The sequence below is a fragment of the Lepidochelys kempii genome, chromosome 19 (genome assembly GCF_965140265.1).
Source record: "Lepidochelys kempii isolate rLepKem1 chromosome 19, rLepKem1.hap2, whole genome shotgun sequence".
Classification (NCBI taxonomy): Eukaryota; Metazoa; Chordata; order Testudines; family Cheloniidae; genus Lepidochelys; species Lepidochelys kempii.
In genome coordinates, this window is record NC_133274.1 from 2553154 (window position 1) to 2559607 (window position 6454).

Sequence of the window (6454 nt, forward strand, 5' to 3'; positions counted from 1 at the left end):
GGATAGCAGGGAGGCACTTTGGCTCCAGCTGCAGAGCACATTGGGGCAGCACCGGGCAGACGCTGCAGCACGGATCCTCAGAGACCCTGCTGAAGCCACTTCCCTGGAATCCACCTCATCTGTTCTTCAGAGGGGGTGGGAGCGAGGCTCCTCTCCCAAAGAGTCCCCACCCTCCTACTCCCTCGAGGCCAGTGCCGCTGGAGGAAGGCTGGAACCCTGAGGGCTGCAGCTTTCCTGCCCTCCAAACCCTCGCCACTTCCTCACCTCAGCCCTGGCTGGGTGCTGCCTCCCAGCCCTGGGGGGATCCCAGCTTTATCCCCAGTGGCCCCAGATTGTTCTGCCTTCCTCCACAGCCGCGAGTGCCAGCCCCTGACAGAGGCAGGGCCCTGGACTAGCTGGACCAGAAGTCAGATGTCTTCAGGAGGCAGCCCTCAAAATCAGGCCCCTGGGAGATGGCTCAAACTGGGCACCCAAAATGACTAGCCATTTTGGACACACACGGCAGCAGCCTTTCTACTCTCCACTCGTCTCTCGCACGGTGCTGCCAGGACAGCTTTAAGGCAGGGTGGCTGGGCAGACGCTCTCCATACATCTTACAGCCATGGCCATCTCTCTTCGCATCCCCACACCACTGCCAGTCCTCACCCGTTGCCACATGCAGTCAGATTTAGGCTCTTGGGAGATAGGAATCTTGGCCCCACGCAGATCCATGACAAAACTCCCATTGACTTCGGTGGGGCCAGGATCGCTCCCTTGGGATTTAAGACAAACACCCCAGGTTTTTTGAGGCGGGGAGGGAGATGTTTGCCCTACATTGGCGGCTCACCATCCCCCATGCACACAAATGTCCTTGAGCAGGAACTTCTCTGAGGAATCCCAGCTTCTCTGTCCATTGTGAGGCAAACCGTGAGGCAAAGAGAATTCATGGGCAGGAAAACACTCCTGAGACTCCGAGCATCCTCCCTGCCACGGGATGGAAACGGCTCTTCCAACCACTGACCAGTTCAAGTGTAAACAATCCAGGTGGCTCCGGCAGTCAGCCGGCTGCAGCCACCTCCTTTGTGTGGTAGAAGAAGCAGAAATTGGATTCAGGGAAACAGAAAACAGTTCCCTTGAGAAGATGTGCATTTCCATTATACTTAGGTGCTGAGTAATTGGTGGTAATACAAGAGATATGGGCAGTATCATTATACTCCAGACTGTGCTGGAGATGTATTATCATCATCTGTCATTATCTGGGCTTCCTTGTGGCTGCTAAATTGTAGAACATGATTTTAATAACCCTGGCAGGCAAAAATCATTTTTCTTTTGTCACTTAACAACTCGGCCTTATTCAACAGTTCCTTTAAATAATAAAAAAAAGAGAGAGAGAATTAATTTCTGGTGGAATACGCAGAGCCACAGTTTGCCTTTCTCTGCATTTGCAAAAACTCCCCAGTGCAGCCAGACAGCACTCAAGGACATTGCAGATAATGACGGGTGAAGTTGAGAAAGGTCGGGGACTCGTACAACCATCCAAATGTCTGGACAAGGATGATAACGACAGCAACACCACATGCTCCCCAAACTGTTTTGCAAATGAATGTCCACGTTATATACACTAGGGGATCGCTACCTCCGCTGCTGAAATGCAGCCACCTCTAGTGTAGGACAGTAGCAGCTGCTGGGAAGGGCAAATTGACGCCACACAAGCGTTTGGGGCAGTTTTTTTTTTAGCCAAAGATCCTCAGATCTGCTTGGCCTGGAAGTCTAGTGGCCAAGGGATGGATAGACTCATTCCAGCAGAGGTGGCCGCAAGCAGCTATGGGAAAGGCTAACCTGACAGCCCAGGAGTTGCTTCTGGATCTGACACAGACACCACCCTGCCCTTACAACCACGGTGCTTCGTAAAGCACCTTGCGCTACTCTGGGCTCAAAGACTGGCCCAGGGCAGGAAATCTGGCTTCAAGCCTCCAACACCACATTCAAGCTCTAGGGTGTGTGGCTGTGACAGGGGCTGCAGAAAAACCAACCCCTTTACAAAGCTGCAGAGAAGTTCTCCCACACTCTAGCCAGAAGAACGGTCTTGCCGTGTCCTGCGGCACTTCTCACTCACAATGCTGGAATCAAGCTGCCTGGTGAAATCCCAGTTTGTTTGAATCACTTCAGATCAAATGACCTCAGAGGAGACAGGCTGGGGAAACTGATAAAAGAAAACAGGCTGGTGGGGAGACTGCACGGAGATTGGCTCAGCATTGACTCTGACACCTTCAGCAGCAAACTCACAGAAGAGACTAGATTGAAGAGGAGAGTCCTTAATCTGCCTTGTCAGAAAAGCCTGGCGAAATTAATTGGAATTTGCAGACAACAAACCAGCCCAGGCGTGTAACAATGGTAGCAGTGATAAGTGTTCTAAGCATTCTGTTACTGGGATAAGGCCTGCCACAGCTGTGTCTACAAAATGGATTAGGTGTCACTTTGGCTGATTTATAGCTTTCAACTGTTTAAAGGAGCAGACTTGCCACCTGACACAACCCAGGGATTTTCACTCCGATACCAAGGTTGATGTAGGTTGGGATTTTTTTTCTTTTCCTTTTTAATTGTACTGCGGAATGGAAGGTCTCGCGATATTAAATCCACGGGCCTGCCTGGCTCCATACCTGTGAGGAGCAGGAAGGAGACTGGAAAGAGGCACTAACTTTTAGCCTTTGATACAGGACACTCAAAGGAGCCTAGAGCTGTTAGGTGCCCAATTCCCACTGGAATTCAATGAGCCCCTAACTCCCCTGAGCTCCTTTGAAGACCCTAGCCTCACGTTTCAGACCTCTCTGTTCTGAAGATCCATCCTGTCCAATCACTCCCATGGAGTGAAACTCACCCAGAACCAGGCAAGGCCCACACGCTATTTAGACTCTCACCACTGGACCCAGGGGATGCTGAAATCCTTGTTCTGCCTCCTCGGTGCTAGGGTGAATCTCCTCCTGAGATCAGCCCGCAGTGCTCTCCTTACCCTAATCAGTGTTGTGAGGCTGCACCCCGTATTCTTCATAAAAATATGGTTATGACATGAATATGGCATACCTAAGACATATTGTATGCATGAGGGGTCACGTAAGGTATCATTCGAAAGGTTACGATTTGCTGAATGTGATTATCCAATTCTTGTGCATGTATCATTTCTGTATCTGAGGTTAGGAATATTAACTAAGTAACAATTACAGCTGTGTGTGTACTTGGGGGAACGCGCACCAGACAGTAGGCAATCAGCCTGAATAGGCCATTTAGGAAGGACAATAGAACTTTGAAGATAATACTCTCCCACCTTCCTGAGGAGCTTCCTGGGATGTTGCTTTGACCCTGCAGGGGCATCTGATGATGTCACTTGGTACAAAGTACCACCTTGGACATTGCTGGGATTTTTCCACTGGAAACAAAGGATTCCCGCCTCATGTAAATCCTACTTAAGGCTGGGAAGTGAATCAATCGGGGCTCTTCTCCATTGCCTGAAAGCACCTGACGAGACAAAGAAACTAAGCTGGGGAAAGTCCAGGGCTGAGTCCAGGCTGAGACTTTTTTTGCAAAAAGCTGTGCATATCTCCCTCCACATTGAGGGAGGGGCAATTTTTATGAGCATGCGCTGTACAGATCTCTCTATACAGCACAAGACAATATAATTTTGGGTTTACACCCCAAAGGAGGTGTGCACGTGAGTACTGGGTAAATCCCTGAGCTGAATCCTCCCACAGAGAGTTGATTTCAGTCTGTGTCTGCAGCTGGGTGTGGCCTTACCTGGGTGTTGCCAGAGAAGGCTTGAGGGCCTGGCACAGCAAGGCTGGTAGAACAGGCAGGCTCAGTGGAACCCCAGAACATCAGGTGGCATCCCGGATGGGGGGTCCAACCTGTCACAAGTGTAATTCTGAGCTGCCATCAATCATCCACAACAGACCTCCAGCAGCTCTTGAGGGTCACTTTGGATGCTAATTCATGCCTCTGGCCTGGGAAACTCCTATAAGCAGGGTTTCTCTTGAGATTTCTAGGACTGGGGTGGGAAGCCCACCATAGAATCATAGAAGTGTAGGCCTGGAAGGGACCACAGTAGGTCATCTCGTCTAGTCCCCTGCGCTCAAGGCGGGACTAAGTAATAACTTTTACTAGACTATTCCTGGACAGGGGGTTGTCTAACCTGTTCTTAAAAACCTCCAAGGGTGGAGATTCCACAACCTCCCTAAGCTTAATGACTGTGACAGGAAGATTTTCCTAATGTCCAACCTAAACTGCTCTTGCTGTGATTTAAGCCCATTGCTTCTTGTCCTTTCCTCAGAGGTTAATGAGAACAGTTTTTCACCCTCCACCTTGTAACAGCCTTTTATGTATTTGAAAACTGTTATCATGTCCCCTGTCTTCTCTAAACACACCCACTTTTTTCAATCTTCCCTCACAGGTCATGTTTTCTAGACCTTTTATCAGTTTTGTTGTTCCCCTCTGGACTTTCTCCAGTTTGTCCGCATCTTTCCTGAAATGTGGTGCCCAGAACTGGACACAATACTCCAGCTGAGGCCTTATCAGTGCGAGCAGAGCAGCAGAATTACTTCTTGTGTCTTGCTTACAAGACTCCTGTTAATACTGTGACATGGAGGTTTGAAACTCTGCCCGGACATTCGGAAGCTCAGCAGGTGCGTTCCAGGATGTTCCAGCAGCGCCGCTGATGCATTTGACCGTAGTGTGCCCCATATTGGTCCATCCATGCTGCAGGGCTAGCATACGTCACAGAGAGATGGGGCATTCAGAAGCACAGCAGATGTGTCCATCCACCTTGACATGCCCCGAACAGGTGACAGTACAATGCATGCCTTGTAGCTGACGGCACCTGCAGTTCTGGCAGGGGCCACAGGGTTAACGGCCTCATGTTATTCTGCAAAGCAGTTCCCATTACCCCCTCCCTCCTGCGCAGCACGCCCTGTGCCACGATCTCGGCCTGACGTCTACCCACCAGCGAGAGCGTTCCAGCAGAACGATATGGGCACCCGCGGTTACTGAGACGGGGAGGGGGAATGCACCCTGGTTTATTCTCCCCACTCTCCGAGGCAGACGGAGCACATATTAAAAGGGCCACCCTGGGACACCAAGAGACGCTTGTACTTTTAAGAAATATGCCTTTTTTTTTTTAAAGCGGTTGCTTAGCCCTTTCTGCAGTTGCTACAGGCAACAATCTGCCCAGGCCCCAAAGAAAAGCCATATACAAGAAACACTTAACAGGTCTGACACCATCAGGTCAGTCTATCTGCAGAGCTCACTCTCCCCTGACGGGAAATCAGTAACGCCACAAGTGATAAGGGGTATTTATGTGGCAACAGCTTGTGTGCTGGCAACGGCACCTCACCCTGGGATGCTGCTTTCCATAACCGACTGTCCTCATAACCCAGCCTCATCTCTTCGCCGTCTCCGTCGCTCCTGGGAGGGATAACTATAAGTCGACACCAGCACGTTCATTGGGGCCAATTATAGACCATTTTATTATTATCTGAATTACCTCTGGGCAACGTCTTACACAGGAAATTCATATTTAATGGCCCGGGTGCCGCCGCTGGGGTTCACATGGCAGCTCTGTTGGCAAGGAACCTCTCCCCTGTGACACCTTCTTTTTGCCCATCACGGTGGGGAAAGCACTTTGAAAGCATCACCCCATCTTCCTGGGCAGAGCATCGGTGTTATCCCTGAGCTGCAGATGGGGAAACAGAGCTACAGAGGTTCAGTGACTTGCCCAAGGTCACAGAGAGAGTCCGTGTCAGAGCTGGGATTAGACTGCAGGGCTGGCTGGCTCCCTGGCCTGTGCTCAGAGCCCAGGCCTAAGGGGGGATTGCTGGTGGGCACTGGAGCCTGTCACCTCTAGGCCACCAATTCAGCTCTGCGGCCAGGTGGGGAGCTGGAGCTCCTGGAATCCCAGGAATAACAGTGTGTTGTTATCAGAGAAAGAAAAGGGTCGGCTGGGCAGGGCTCCTGTGGTTAAAACTCTCCCACCACAGAAGCTGCGCTGTGTCCCATGTGCAGAGAAGGGCAGCAGCAACTTCTTATCCGAGCTCCGTGTGACAGACACGTTCCAGGAAACAGGAACATGCCTGTCGTCCCAGTCTGAACCCTGGACTTGGCACCCCCCCCCAATGCAACCCTGCTCCCACCTGGCCTTCCGAGATGCTCTGCCGTGGGCTGGGTCTCTCGTCGCCTCCAGCGACGCAGCACCTGGTTCGAAAGCTCTGTGTTTGTGCAGCACGACCGGTGAACTCCCTCTTGTCTCCACGGGGCATGGAGCCCCGGTGCTTGGGACCCCATTATAATGTCCCCTCATTGTGTTTCGTTTCCAGGGAGGATGCCTCACACCATGTGCTGGCTGGGCACTGAAACGGGTCCTGTGGTCAGCGCCAGCCCACAGCCCAGCTCCTTAAACAGGAGGGATGGCGGGGGGCGCTGCATGCTGCCA